Source organism: Balaenoptera physalus (assembly GCF_965194825.1).
Source record: "Balaenoptera physalus genome assembly, chromosome: 15".
NCBI classification, from domain to species: Eukaryota; Metazoa; Chordata; class Mammalia; order Artiodactyla; family Balaenopteridae; genus Balaenoptera; species Balaenoptera physalus.
Window position 1 is genome coordinate 65,957,773 of NC_138894.1, and position 16,044 is coordinate 65,973,816.

At 40.5% G+C, this 16,044-nt stretch overlaps 1 long non-coding RNA gene across 3 annotated transcripts in view; it reads right to left on the reverse strand.

The window, feature by feature from the left end:
* The window catches only part of LOC309644263, a 200,341-nt gene that overhangs the window by 40,441 nt on the left and 143,856 nt on the right, over positions 1 to 16,044 (reverse strand). For all 3 annotated transcript variants that reach the window (XR_014254320.1, XR_014254321.1, XR_014254322.1), the window contains exon 7: positions 13,238 to 13,397. This is a non-coding gene — a long non-coding RNA (uncharacterized lncRNA). The remainder of the gene's footprint in view (positions 1 to 13,237; positions 13,398 to 16,044) is intronic.

Here is a 16,044-nt window from a genome sequence, read left to right on the forward strand (position 1 = left end):
ACTCCACAGTTTATAAAGTACCTAACACAGGTCTCTACTTCCTTGCAATCCTCAAGAAATATGTAATTGTCAAGTGAGACAAGTTATGCAAGAATTCTATATACAATCTAATTAATTCTATATACAAACTAATTGATTAATTAATCTGTTTTGTTATTGTTATTGTTATATACAGGAGCATGTTTTCCTGTGTGTGGTACACAGTCATAGTTTCCTCGGAGCTAGTTCATTTACGATACCTCTCTCTGCTGATCTGGATGAATAATAATTTCAGATAAGTTTAAGACAGCGGAGGCACAGTGGAAAAGGTGTCAATGAACTGGACTCTGCCACTAACTAGCTGTGTCCTTAGAAAGTCACTTAATATCCATAAACCACATTTATCTTCATCTGTTAAAATAGGAGACTGGATTAGATCAATGTTTTCCAAGGTGCAGGTCCCCGGGGCCCTCCAAATTCATGGGATCTCCAAATCCATGTGTACACCTAGTAGGCTATAGATGAAATAAATGATATGTCTCACTCATACAGGTATAGCTATTTGTTTCAAATATATGTAATTGCTGTTCTGATTAACAAAGTTTAAATTCATGCAAATGATTATTGAACTCATAGTGGCATACTGTCATTATATACCTTCTCAATCCATGCACACTACAAGTTTAAGTCCTACTAAATGGGAATCCAAAAAACGCTGAGATCGAAAAGGGGTTCTCACACTTGAAAAGGCTTGGGAATCTCTGTGGTATAATGATCTGTAAGATCCCTTTCAGCAATAAAATTCTGTGTCTAAACATTTCTATTTTGACAGGGCGTCTTCCATGCTCTAACTCAAAGGCCAGTAAGGGAAACAGCTGAGCATGGGGTGGACTTGGAGTAACCCTCAGCCGGCAGCATGCAAACCAGAGCTCCGTCCAGCCACACTGCACTCCAACTGCAAAAGCTCTTACAGAGGAGAGGAAAATTCCAGATGGGGGCTATTACCGTCTTAGAAGATTTCTTGAGACTCTTTTTTTTTTTTTTCCTCTTCTCTGTTCCCTTTAACTGTTGACTCACTTCTGGCTATACGTTTCTGGAATCGGTATCAATTATGGCAGCCAAACATGAAGCAAGAAATCTGCTCTCATTTATAGCCTTAGTGTTTTAACTTGAAACACTAGGTCTTTTCAAAATAGGCATATGCAAATACTAAGCAAATTATACCCAAACCACAAACCACTTCTTTTGGGAACCATCTAATATTTTTTTCACCTTAATATAAACCTTGGGATAGTCCTGATGGTAAGAATTATTCCAAGGATGTAGGACTAGATACTCATTTATGTAAGAAGCCAAGTTTAACGATTATGAAAATAAAACGATATGAATGTCTTTTAAAGAAATAAGGAAGGGACAACTTACTTATTATGAGTTCCTTGAAGGATGGACCATGTTTTTTATCCCTCTGTATCCCTGTATCCTAGCATTTATGGTTGTTGTTATATCTGTTAAATGGTGAGTTTCCTGAATATAAAAAGAAGCATTAGAATTGGAAGAGGATCTTGACTGCCCTTCAACTAAAAGGGACAGGATTAGAAATAATCAATCACAGCCTATGAAATTAATATGAATAATACAGAATTGAAGAATATTTATGTGAATGCATTTTCTAAAAGCTTGGGGGGAAAACAGGAAACGAGCCAATAGAACTACCAGAGCATATCACTGTAAAGTGATAGATACCAATTTTTCCACTATCTTAAAACTGACTTCTTGGGAACTGGTTTATCAGATTATACGTGGAGTTAGCAAACTACTGAGAGAATGTAAAGTGGCTAAAAATGTCAGAGGAATGACTCGAAGGGACCATTTGCTCCAATCTAAAGATGCCAGAGAGTAGTAGGCCCTAAAACTCTTAGGAAAAGAATGAAGCAAAATGATTAAAAAGAGAGTTGGGTCCAGATGCTCAAGAAATAGAGTTTAGGCAAAAGCAAAACAACTGACTTACAATGTTTCAAAAGAGAGAAGGCAGTGGTGAGTTTGTGATATATGACTGAATGGTTAGCTTGACAACAAAGAGAAACTTCAACCAAAGAAAGAATTATTTACAAGAATAATAAAAGTGGAAATCAACATTCTTTTTAGTAAACATTATGTATCTGGTACTATTCTCATCTAATTCCATCTTCTTGGGACTTCCCTGGCAGTCCAGTGGTTAAGACTCTGCGCTTCCAATGCAGGGTGCGTGGGTTGGATCCCTGGTCAGGGAACTAAGATCCCACATGCCGTGTGGTGTGGCCGAAAAAAACAATGGTAATTCCATCTTCTCAATTCTGCCATTAGGTATGTGCAATGTGATCCCGTTTTACAGATGAGGTTGGAAAAGTTTGCCCCGGATGACTCAACCAGAAAGTGACAGGGTCAGGATTCGAAAATAGGACTCTTTGATATGATGGGTGTTCAACATCACTCCCATTAGGGATCCTAATGGAAACTAAAGGAGCAAGAGAAGAAGCACCTTTGTGAAAATTTCAAGATCAACTTCTACTAAATCCATGAGAAAAGCCTAGCTAGCTGCACGTGGAAGAAAGATGAAATGGTCCACTTCATAAAACAAGGGGACTGAGCATCGTATTAAAAGAAAAGGGAGGCGTTAGTAGCAGAGGCCACTAACATTGCAACACACTGTTTACAAGAGTTTTGCAAAAATTCTGCTGCAGTTGTTGACAAGAACAGCCAAAGGCATGATTTATACAATCTGGCAATCTGCCATGGAGAGGCGGGAAAGAGCTGACAGTTGGTGAACTTAAGAGAAGTCACAAAGAGGGGGGTGTAATAGAAAATTACTAGATTTTGAAAAGGGAAAAGGCTTTTTGCTCAGACTACACAAATCATATAAACACACACTAGACAATAATACAAAGCAGTATAATATCAAGGAGTATGGGAAATATTACTTGTGATATGGACTATAAGAAATATAGGAAATCAGATACAGGGCTAGATACCATTTATGCATTTTATTATTTTTTTTAAGGATAATCCTAAAAGAAAAAGAAACATAAAAAGAAAAAAAGATAATCCTAGATCCTAGTTTGAAAAGTATTTTTAATTAGAATTCAATTAAACAAACAAAAACCAATGAGTTTTCATTGAGTAACAGAGAAAGTACTAGACTGAAAGTCCAGAGATTTAATACAACATTTTAAAACAAATACCTTGGTATTGCTAAGTTTAATTTCCTCCCTGGTAAATGGGGTATAATAATAATACAAGGCTCAGAGGATCTTTGTGAACATTAAATGCAACAATGTGTGTGAAAATTGCCAGTGCTGTGCAATCTTCATCATCATGATTATAATTCCTGCTCTGGTCTTACTTAGCTGTATGACCTTAACAACTAGAAAATGGAACTGGAAATGAGGAGGTTAGACTAGATTATCCCTTTAAACTCTCCCATTCTCTGCTAATATAAATCACTGCTTTCCTTCAAAACTACATAAATATATTTTGCAATAGATAAGCAATTAAAATGTGTAAGAACCCAGCATCTCCATACCCAGTGGGTAGAGAAAAAGCGAAATTAAACTGACAAGGAGAGAGGCAAAGCTGCCCGTCTCATCCCATACACTGTGTGTGGCATGCAGATCGGTCAGTTGTAAGAAAACGCTTGTGAAATTTAAAGGCAGTGGAGTGAAATTTTGAAAAGAAATATCCATATACAGGCAGAGCCCCCATCACATCCCATTCAAAGGACACAGGTCAATGATAGCAGAATAATACAGCAATGCCTCTTCTCCATTTATTTGGTAAGCTCCTACTGATTCTACAAAACTGGATACAAATGTCTGTCACCTCCTAATTTGCTCCCAGAGCACTGTGTATATCATAGGCTTACCAGTCCTTTGTAGTTGGTTGTTTTGTACATCTATCTACCCACTAGATTGCTAGGTCCTTAAGAATTAGAATAGCATCTTATTCAATTATATAGCCTAGCCAACCACAGGGTCTGCCATATAAAAGTTGCTCAATAATGCTGGTTTGAGAATTGAATTAATTAATTAAGTGAATGCTGAAAACACAAAGTACATGATAGAAACTGGCTCTTAAGTCAACAGAAAAGACTTTCAACTTTAAATGGCATCTGACAGTCTCTCTAAAATTTTCCTTAAAATAAAAATTTTCTCTAAAATAACCATGAATCAGAAGGGAGGGGAGGAATTAAAAACTAACATTTTCATTAACCACCATACTGATGGAACTGTGCTAAAGAGTGCAGTTGGTAAATCCTTGTGTTATGCTGCCTTAATAGAAAGACTACCCATCTGAAAAAAAGGTACAAAGTCCCTTCAATTCTCCCAAATGGTCTGGCTCCCTGGAATAAGAATGCAAGACCTGCCCCAACCCAGAAACTGGATAGCTGACCTTTACTGACTAGCTGCTGCTTTTGGAGGCTGTCAGAATATTGTTATTTCCCACCATCCCCAACTTATAAACATCCAACCTATGAATTATAGGCGAAAGAAACCAAAGCAAGTGTAATAGAAATTATAATCAAAGACACAGTTGAAAAAAAATCACAAATTGGAAAAAGCCTCAATTATGCAGGTGTAAGGAGCCCATAATGTTTCAGAGGGAAAATATATATAAAGAAAAAACTCTTCAAGCATCCAGACAGGAATAATGAATTGCATAATAAAGGGAGGGAAGTCAGGCTGATTACAGATTTCTCCTTCGTATTATTATTATTTTGGCCGTGCCACGTGGCTTGCAGGATCTTAGTTCCCCAACCAGGGATGGAACCCCAGCCCCTGGCATTGGAAGCTCAGAATCCTAACCACTGGACCACCAGGAATTCCACTCTTTTGTATTATTAAATGTTAGAAGGAAATTAAGCAGAGTGTATAGAATTTGGAGGGGCAAAAGTTGTAATTCAAGATTTTTATACCCAGTTTTTATGACTCTTTTAGTTGCAACCGAGAGGAAACCCAGTTCTAACTAGCTTAAGGGGAAATAAATGAATATATTGTTTCACAAAACTTCCAAGGTAACTTTAGGTACAGCTAAACCCAAGGGTTCAAATATTGTCATTGCCCCTCTCTCTCTTCCTCCCTGCCATCAACCCCGCCAACTCTTACTTCATCCTGTCTCTGCTTTTCTCCCTATATTGGCCTCATTCTCTCCCACTGTTATGTACACTCTTTCCCTATCCCAGGAAGTGTGGCTAAGGAAACAATTCCATACCCACATTGTTTTAGCTCATGATTCAAATGGATGACAGACTCCCTGCATTCGTGAGATTTTCAATCTCATGAAAATACTTTGGTTGCTTGTATTCAGACCATGTCTAATCACCATGGATGAGAAGTTGGTCCATTATTGGTCAGGCCTGAGTCACACACTGGTCCTGCAGCCAGCGCATACACTGTGATTAACAGTCTCACAAGAACCTAATGAGATGGGAGGGAGACAGTTCCTTCATAGAAAGAAAGAGTGGGCAGACAATAAGAGCAAATATCAACTACATTTCCCCCATGCCTACTTAACACAAACTCAAACAATTTCAAAAGTCCCTCCACCTAATGTTTGTCCAACAAATGTATGTCCAACTAATGTATAACTAAAGTCACACTTACTCCAAAGAGAGACAACACAGAAACACATCCAGTTACTACCCCATCTTCATGCCCAGGATCTCTGGGTGATGTACACATCTCTGATATCCAGATATGGTTTCTCTTGATTCAATAATCTGCAGTATATATTTTTAAAATTACATTCATGAAACAACTGGAAGTTTGAACACTGACTGGATATTTAATAATAATAATGAATCACTGTTAATTTTTTGGGTGTTATTGTATTACGGGTTTTTGAAAATAATACTTATGACTTATTAACAGATGTAATGATACGATGTGTAGGGTTTGATTCAAAATAATCTAGTGAGTGGAGATATGCATAAAACCAGATTGACTATAAGTTGACAATTGTTGAGGTTGGATACATCAGGGTTCATTATTCTATTGATATTTATAGTGGTTGTTTGAAATTTTTCACTATAAAGGTACAATAATAATAGTTATAATAAAAACATAACCTGCAGTTTAAATGATCAATGTAATGATCCCCCTACAGCTCCCTTACACAGTAGAGGAGGAAAAATAGCATATCTTCCAATAAAACTCCATTCAGGGGACTTTCCTGCCAGTCCAGGGGTTAAGACTCCGTGCTTCCACTGCAGGGGGCGCAGTTCAATCCCCGGTCCGGGAACTAAGATACCACATGCCTCGCGGTGCGGCCAAAAAAACTAAAAAACAAAAACTCCATTCAGAAAGGGTGCCATGATGTATGCCACAGCATGTACCAGACCCTACAGAATAACACCGCAAGAATTTACATCTTGACAGTGAAACCAATCTGACAACCCCAGGCTTCTCCCTGTGCACAGATCGCCCACATTCATTATTCTTCAAGGCTGTGCCTAAAATGAATGTAGGAAAAAATCCTTCTGGAGGTCCTGCCCCTTAACATCTCTCTTGCATTTGGTGTTAGTACAAGGACCTGGGGATTGCCTTAGAAATCCAACAATCCCAAGTGCTTTCCGGTTGATATTTCTCTGGAAGTTCAATACTTTTAAACCCCTAGTCATCTACTGATTGGGTCTACTTCTGTAGGTGAAAATCAGAAATCTTGTCTTGTCCTTGATTATAGACCAGACTCTTTTGCATACCTGTTTCTTAGCAGCACTTCTTAGCCTTCAGCTAAGAGAGTCCCAAATGACTCAGGCTGAGGTATTGAGGCAGAACTGATCAGTGTTGCGCCCAGGCTGAACCCATTTGTTGGCTGTTTACTAGGGAATGAATTGTTACCTTCCCCACCAGCCAGTGTTCAGCAGGATAGTTTGGGGAGGGGCGTAAAGGATCAGGCTTCCGGATTTCTCAAATTCCTCCTGAGTCCCAATCACATACCCTACTCCATCTCCCACCTCCCGACCTCTGCCAACACTAACTTCAGCTTGGGGCAGGGCTTTTGGCTTTTGTAGTTCCATGAGGTGCATGATTATCTGACCCCCAGCAGTCTTAGATTACTGCCCACATCCAAATGGAGGAAAGGCACCTCTTAACGAAGTTATATACTATTTCCTTCCTGCTTTCACAGGGACCAATTTATACTGAAGCTTTTTCTTTTCTTGAAAGACATGCAAGAAGCAGGCAACATCCTGAAATTCTGACGATTCCTCTAAAGCTCCAGTCTCAGCAGGCACGTGGTCTGAGTCCAAAGAAAGAAGAGGTCACCCTTTAACCATATGTTTTGGAACAGCATAACAAAGAGGGACGATTTTCTTGCCCTTGGTATAGGGGTCCTCTCCATCCTGTGATACACTTAGACTCAACCAAATCTTTAGAGTTTATTCCTAGCAATGGCCTTTTCCTAATAGCAATTCTATACTTACTTTTTTTTTAGTTGTAAAGGACAGAAAACCAACTCAAACTATCTTAAGAAAAACAAAGGAAACTTATTGGCTTGTCTGACTCGAAGGTCCAAGAGTAAGACTTCCAGTGCAGCTGATCAAAGATCTCAAACAATTCAGCTAGCCCCACTCTCATTTTCTCATTCTCTTCCCTCCAGCGCTCGTGTTCTCTCTCTCTCCATCTCTAAGATCTGCGTGTTTCATTTTGCTTATGTTGGCCTCATTCTCTCTTGCCACAGATGAACTCTGTTCACGTGGCAGAGAAGATGGCCCCTCGCAGCCCAGCTCTACATCCACACAGCTCACAAGCCATGCATGTAATTTAATTCAAAGGCCCTGACTGGCCCTATTTGGATGATATCCCCACCCCTTGTGTAAGTCATTAAGGACAGGTTATCACAGTTAACCAGGTCTAGGTACATACCGACTCTGAAGTGATAATTATACCAAAAATACATGGGTTGAGGGAGTAAACGTTCCTCAATTGAAAACAAAATAAAACAAAAACAACGACAACAACAAAAGACAAACAGGAAAAGCTGAGCAGAAAAGCACAACAGATGTTCCACTATTCCAACTTACTTGTCTTCTATGCCTGAAGGCATTCCTAACATTCCCAAGATTCATGGGGTCAGAAAATACATTACCCATTTATCTTTTCTGGTAAATGTACGTGAAGAAGAAATTCCAGCTAACCAAAATTAAGACACTAAGACAGGAGATGTCCACATACTAAAAAATACCAATGTACTTCCTTTCCTCAGTTTGACTCTAGACTTGGGAATTAAGTTTTATTTGTGCTTTCAGGTAGATTTTGCCATGCTGGGCTGAGACTTGGTCCCTCTTTTTTGTTTTCAACTTAGCTTCTGCTTTGGCTCCTTTCCCAATTCCAAGAAATCTGATTCTCAAGTTACATCCTTCATCAAACATTTCAGACAGCACCTTTTATTGGATTTGACCAGTTAAACAACACAGTTGGTACATAACTACTAGGATGGATAAAATCCAAAATACTGACAACACCAAATGCTGAAGGATGTAAGACAACAAGAATTCATTGCTGATGAGAATGCAAAATGGTACAGCCACTTCGGGAGACAATTTGGCAGTTTCTTACAAAGTTAAACATAGTCTCACCATATGATGCAACAATCACACTCCTAGGTATTTACGCCAATGAGTTGAAAACGTATGTCCTACAAAAACCTGCACATAAATGTTTATAGAAGCTTTACTCATAATTACCAAAACTTGGAAGCACCCAAGATGTCCTCAGTCAGTGAGTGGATAAATGGTGGTACATCCATACAATGAAATATTATACAGTAATTATAAGAAATGAGCTCTGAAGCCATGAAAAGACATAGAAGGACCTTACGTGCCTACTGCTAAGTGAAAGAAGACATCATACTGTATGATTCCAACTATATGACATTCTGGAAAAGGCAAATCTACAGAGACAGTGAGAAGATCAGTGGTTTCCAGCAGTTTGGGCTGGGGGGAAGGAGGGAAGAACAGATGGAACACAGGGGATTTTTAGGCTAGTGAGACTCTTCTATATGCTACTGTCATTGTGGACACATGACATTATGCATTTGTCAAAACCCATAGAACTAGACAACACAAAGAGTGAACCCTAATTTAAACTACGGACTTTAGTTAATAATAATATATCAATATTGGTTCATCAATTATAATAAATACACCATATCAATGCAAGATAGTAATAGTAGGGGAAATCCGAGGGGGGTATATGGGAACTCTCTGTACTTTTTGCTCACTTTCTTTGTAAACCTAAAACTGCTCTAAAAAATAAAGTCTACTCACTTAAAAAAAGAAAAAGAAAATACAAAGAGCAGAAGCATCTTTTGGTGCCAGAAATAAGGCAGTGCTCAAAAATAAAATGTGTGTATGTCAAAAGGACATAGGATCCAATCTAAAAGAGCTCCCAGTAGCCAAAGCTGGATCAACTTCATAACAAAATAAATAATGATAGCATGGGGTTGTATATAATCCTAATAATAAAATAAATATCCACAAGTCCATACTGAAAGAAATAAATAAGATACAACTCTTCCTTATGGAAGAATGAATTCCAATTAAGAAATATGGGGGACTTCCCTGGTGGTGCAGTGGTTAAGAATCCACCTGCCAATGCAGGGGACAGGGGTTCGAGTCCTGGTCTGGGAAGATCCCACATGCCGCGGAACAACTAAGCCCATGCACCACAACTACTGAGCCTGCGCTCTAGAGCCCGCGTGTCACAACTACTGACTTCGTGCACCTAGAGCCTGTGCTCCACAACAAGAGAAGCCACCACAATGAGAAGCCCGCGCACCGCAACGAAGAGTAGCCCCCGCTCGCCGCAGCTAGAGAAAGCCCACACGCAGCAACGAAGACCCAAGGCAGACAAAAATAAATAAATAAATAAAATAATTTTAAAAAAAAGAAATATGGAAGGAATGAGGGAAATAGAAAATCGGCATTAGAACACTACCGTGTTAACTGCTGCAGGCAAGATCTACTGATGAATGCTCAAACTAATGGGCGAAAGCTTGAAGAGAAACAGGATATTTGCATAGTCTCAAAATATTGTCCAAAAATTACTTATTAATTACAATAGGAAAATAGTAACGGTATAATAAAGTAAAGCAGACATCACCTTAACCAAGGGATCAAGGTTAACATCACTAGTAATAAAACATATTGAATCATGTATCCACCAATACGATGCACTGAGAAGGGTACATGACCCCTAAAGTATCCTTCCCAAAACGCATAACTGCAAGCTCACTGTGAAAAAACACCAAGCAAACCCAAATTGAGCAACATTCTACAAAATATCTGATCAGACTCTTCAAAAATATCAAAGTCATGGAAGACAAAGAAAGCCATGCTCACATTGGATAATTTGAGGGGACTTTAAACAGGGGTAATTTAAGGTGTTGGCAGAGCGTAGGGGAATAACAAAGGATGGTCACAGTGGCCAGCACTGGGCTTGAGCAGGCAAAGGGAGGAAGTAGTTAGTGGGGCCTGGATAGAAAGCTTGTGGAGAGGCCATCTGACAGGACCTGTGACTTTCAGTCAAGGACACAGCCATCCTGATGTGACTCCCCCAGGGAGGGATCTAGAGGAACAAACTCCCCAAACTCACTCTCCCCGCTCCCTCCAGTCTCCTGCCAGCGCTCCACAAGGAGCAAAACCCAACCTGGAGCCACAGGCGAGGACTGTTGATGTGGTCCATGCAACGCCTGTCTGCTGGGTCAACGCACAGGGTGGAGAAGGCAGAGCATGGACCTGGAGGGCCAGATGGAAGCCGTTCAGCACAGAGCTTGCCCTCACAAAGCACACATTCCCGTGGAGGAAGACAAACAACATAGTAGCAGCAAACATTCAGTGAACGCTGACCACGTGCCAGACGCGCTCTGAGCACTTTACGTGTTATAACTCACCCCTCACGATAGCTAATGAACTCAAATTAACTAATGAGGAAACCGAGGCACAGAGAGGTTAGAAACCTTGTGCAGAGTTTATATGTGCATGAGTTGGTATCAACTATTGCAATTTGAAAAAAGACAAAGCCACATCTAAACTCTTAAGTAAAGCACAGCAAAATGTTTTTGGAAACTATAAACTAGCATTTGGGGAGGATGGAAAATGAGGGCAAAATGAATATTACGGGTAAAAGACAGAGGGTTTATTTTTAAGTTGTAAGATAAAGCACTAAGACTAATAGTCGTGGGGATCAAATGAAATATAGTTGCCAATGGATGTGTAAAAAAAAAAGTCAGAAGAGCTGGATCAAAAAGGAAAACACATTATAGAAAAAGAAAAGAGAGAAACAGGGGTGGGGAGAATAATATGAGCATATTCTGTTAAACAAAATTAATATGCAATTATAACTATTTAAATATTCATACTATGTAAATACTTTTTGCAAATGAAATTATAGACTTGCTTGCAAACAGTAATCGTGCTAAATAAATGTAAGGTGCTATTATTTAAAACAACAACAACAATAACTAGTGGATAATATTGGCAGCAGTCCCTACAGAAAGCTCAAGCTTCCAGGAAGATACTATCTATAAAGAAATATGCAGGGCTTACAGCATCCCCACAGCTAGAAGGGGCTTAGAAATGAGAAACATTTCTTTCTGAGTTCTCCCTTGAATTGAAATTGATTGGCTTCCTGGACAGTAACATGGTGAGCTTCAGGATGGAGGTTCAGAGGACAGAATCCTCCGGGCTTATGATTGCCCCACAAAGTTTCTCTGTGGGACCAGGACAAACTTAAACAGTTCAAGTAAATGGCCCTCCAGCTCTGGTACTTGTAACTGTAAACATGTCTGTGCTGCCCCCGTCCACTCAAGCCCCTCCTCCCCTTCATCCACAGAGCTGACGAAGCACAAGGGAGCTGAAGTCGCTGTGTGTTTAGATCAGTTCTGCAGGACACAGCAAAATCCGAAATGGATTGTGACCTGCTGATAATCTTTCACAGCGAACCAAGTGATCATTGATTAAAAATAGCTTTGAACATGTATTGCACATCTATTTCAGGCCTCGTTTTATTTGGAATGCAAATACTGCTGGAAGCCAGAGCTACACGAGCAGCAGCTGGAAAGCTACTCAGACATTCTAGCCAATTCTTGTCAAGCCCAGTTGGTGAAATGAATGCCATTCTGCGGTCTCAGTGAAGGAGAGATTGTTAATTATGCCCCACTGCCCAGTGGTTTCTATTATGGACACATCTGAAATGAGAGGCTCATTTGAAATTCCCAATTTCACTGCTCCCCGGAGCCTAAACCAAGTTTAAAAACTGATTTGTGAGGATGAGAGGGTAGTGCATACAAACTGCCTCACCCACAGACTCCAGGTAGGGCTCTAATGAAAGTCTGTCCTAGTTTCAAAGGCTCTTTCCTGCCCCGGGTGCTCATACTTTCATCAGTATTTCTTACCAGTTCCTAAAATGCAGTGTTTGGGCAGGCTTCTCAGTAAATAATAAATAAAACACACACGCCCATCCCTACACCTCAAGGCTAAGGAGTTTAGTTTCCACGGCGCCCTCAACCACCGCAGGCTGTGATATTTTCATCTCTCTGAAAGGAAGGCAGGCTGGGACCTTGTCTGTTTCGACAGAAAGCCTTTCAAGGAATGTGTATGCCCTGCATCAAAAGACACGGCTGTTTTTTCTGAGGAAAACTCCTCTCCAAATGATCGCTGACTCCTGTTTTGGCAGCGGGAAGGGTGGAGTGGAGACTGCACTGTGGGAGATGCCATCTTTGAGAAGGGAATGAAAACAGATCATCAGTCAAATCCAGGGTGGCTATTCGAATCCTACTGGGCTTTACTTTGAGCCAACCAGCCACTTTCTATTTCACTTAGACCTCAAGTAACACAGGTCCCTGACCCCCCCTATGCTCTTCTATTCCATCTTCCCATGAGACCACCGGTGTTCACACAGCGGAGGTCGTCATCTGACCAGGCAGCAGCCCAGCATGGAGACGTAGGACCAGGCTCACGCTGGCGAGTCAGGTGTCCTACATGACGCAGTATTGTTACCGAGCAAGGGCTAGCTGCCCCAGGCGCACAGAAGCCAGTACTATGGCATTAGCTTTTGAAAAAAGGAAGAGCTTCACTGTGAGATCGACCAGCAAGGAAACTGGAGACAAAGTTCTCAAATCTGTCCCTCTATCCAGGCTTCAGGGCAAAATTAAAGGAGTTAGGGGAATTTCAAACTTGGAAGCTGATTGGCTAGACTTGAATTAGTCCATATAAGCTACTTACGGTGCAGGAGGCCAGATTTTCCTTATTGAAGGACTTCTTGCTTCGTAAAGGGCTCCAGTGGCAACACTTCTATTCTTTGAGTTCTGTGGACTGAAGATCCTTGGTTCTGGGGTCATCCTGGAGACGTGGGTTCCTGTCTTGCACATGCGCAGTGCTGCCTCTGTAAAGTAACTCAAGGTTTGATTAATCAACCTAGTTACAGAGGCAAAACCAGTTTAAGCTGGTGCTGTTTCAATTTGATTAATCAACACTCTATTTAAGGAGGCAAAACTAGCTGAAGCTGATCAATGTTTTACGTGCTGTTTCAATATCAGAAGCGCTGGGAAGCTATGTTCCCTTACCCCACCCTCCCTTAACCTGCCTGATGACTAAGATTCATTTTATTCCTTTATGCCAAATCTTTCAAGCCTTCGTCCTTAAAAAAAAAAAAAAAAAAAGTATAAATGCTCTTAGGAGGATACAATCATGTTTTATCATTCACTTACCCCTGGTGGCTAAGTTTCCAAATTTTTTCTGACAGTGGGAATTCTGATGGGGGAAGAAAAGTTAGACTGGAGAGGGTGAGAAGGGGCTGTCCCTAAAGGAAAACACATGATTAAGGACAATGAAAGTAAACTCCGCTGGAGAACCTTATTCATAATTTGGCCTGGAACTGACCTTGCTTAGTCCAACCTAATTTGCACCAACTACTTGGACGATGGATCAATTTTATAGAAATCAGTCTTTGATTAAGACTGAGGAAAATCAGTCAGCTGAAGAACTTGAAAATTACAGAGAGCAATATACAGGCTTAATTTTAAAAGTGTTTCTGAGCTGCCTAACAATGTATCAATTAATGGGAGAGATTGTGCCATTCCTTCCCCAGGAAATATTTAAACAGTCTCATTTGTTTCTGACAATGGTGCTCCACAGGGCTCTTTGGCTTTAGGCAGGTGTGGAACTAAATCAAGCTGGAGATCCAAGCCAGCTCTGAGGTTCTCTTGTTTACTCAGCTATCTCATGGAGACTCATGATTTTGACCTGAGGAGCTGAAGTCAATGTGACATTAAAACAGCCAAGCACAGATGGCTAACTGCTTGTTGTTTGCTGGCTGCACGACGTTGAGCAAATCACGAAGCCTCAGAGCTCCTCAGTTTCCCCACCTGTAACACTGACCTCCTAGGGCTGCTGCAGAGATTGCATGAGGGAATAAATACAGACACTTGGACCGGCGCCTGGTGCGTAGGAAGTGCTCCTCAGGGACCAGCTCTTACTCTTATTATGGTTATTATTTCCTCAAGCCTCACTTCAGGAGGTCACTAACCTCTGAAGAATATGCAAGGCAAAGAGCAGAGACCACTGTGAGCCAGAAGATAAAGGCCAAGGGGGAGCTCATGACTGCAGAACCCTCTAGAACCTATGACCTCCGTGGAAGAGCATCTGGAAAACTCCACAATTATAATGCTGGGCGGAGCTCAATCCTTTTGATCCCGCACCTAGGCGCTAAGTCAAGTAGCAACTGACTAAGCTGGCAAGGATGACCTTACATTTAGAAGTCATTTAATAAAACATTAAATTAAAAAAAAAAAAGCCAAGCAGGCACACAGGTGCCCTCAATTAACAGGATTAGGACCTCAGGCCACAACTCTTCTGTATCTCTTTGAACTGCCTGGTGTCCAAAAAGGGGACTCCACACTTATCTGGCGTGGACACAGAGATCCTGCAGAGTCGAGGTCACTGTGCAGGATCCCTGGCTCTGGAAACAGCCTTACTCTGAGCTGCCCAAAGCCCACAGGATAGAAGGTGGTAACTTTAGGGAGTGCCTCTTGCATTTCTCGACCATGAAACCAAATGCTCAGAATGGTGCTTCCAGCTGAAGCTAGAACCAAGTCAAGGAAGGGAATGACAAGTTGGGGTCAGATGTGGAAACAAGGCAGAATCCAAATTTGCTCAAAACTAGGGTTAAGGGTGGAGCCTTGGTTCAGAAACTTAACCAAAAAAAAGCATGGTGCCATGGAAAGAGCAAGTACTTTGGAAGCAAACAGACTTGCATTCAAATCCCAGTTCTACTGCAAGATCTTCTTCTAGGAATTTCTTTGTTTTATGGGCCTCCATTTTCCTCATAGGTAAAAAGAGGCTAATAGTTTTTTCTTTGAGAAATTACATGAGAATTAATTAAATTAGATAGAATATGGCAGGGCAGGGAGCTAGGCTCAGAATGGGCATTCTATAAATATAAATTATCCTGCTCCCTACTCCTTGGCCCAGTGACTGCAGATTAGAATCAACTGGAAAAATTTTAACTCATTCCTACGCCTGAGTCTCCTCTACCCCAGAGGTTCTGATGTAATTGATCTGGGACAAGATGCGGTTATCAAAATTTTCAAATGTTTTTAAAATCTTTCCAGGAGATTCTAATATGTTCCTAAGAGTGAGAACCACTGTCCAAGTATATCAGAACGAGTATCACCCTTGGATTTGAGATTTTCTATTATGGATTATAGGCAAATGTTTTCTTCTCTGAGGCTTAATTTCTTTATTATTTTAAGAAGGGGAATAATATTCTGATTTTATAGGATTGTTTTGAATATATCGTGAGAGATATTTAATAAAGCTCCTAAAAGAAGGAGCTGACAATTAGTAGATGTTCAATGAATATTCAGTTTTCTCTTTCTTTCTTGTTATTCATCAGAGAACACACTTGGCCAAAATATTAATAAAATAAATAAGGACAACAGACACGAGATAGTACCAATCAGGCAGTTTTGAAGTTAAGATAATTACTGTCTACCTCAGGCAAAACTTTCTTACCTATCTTGTGGTGGAAC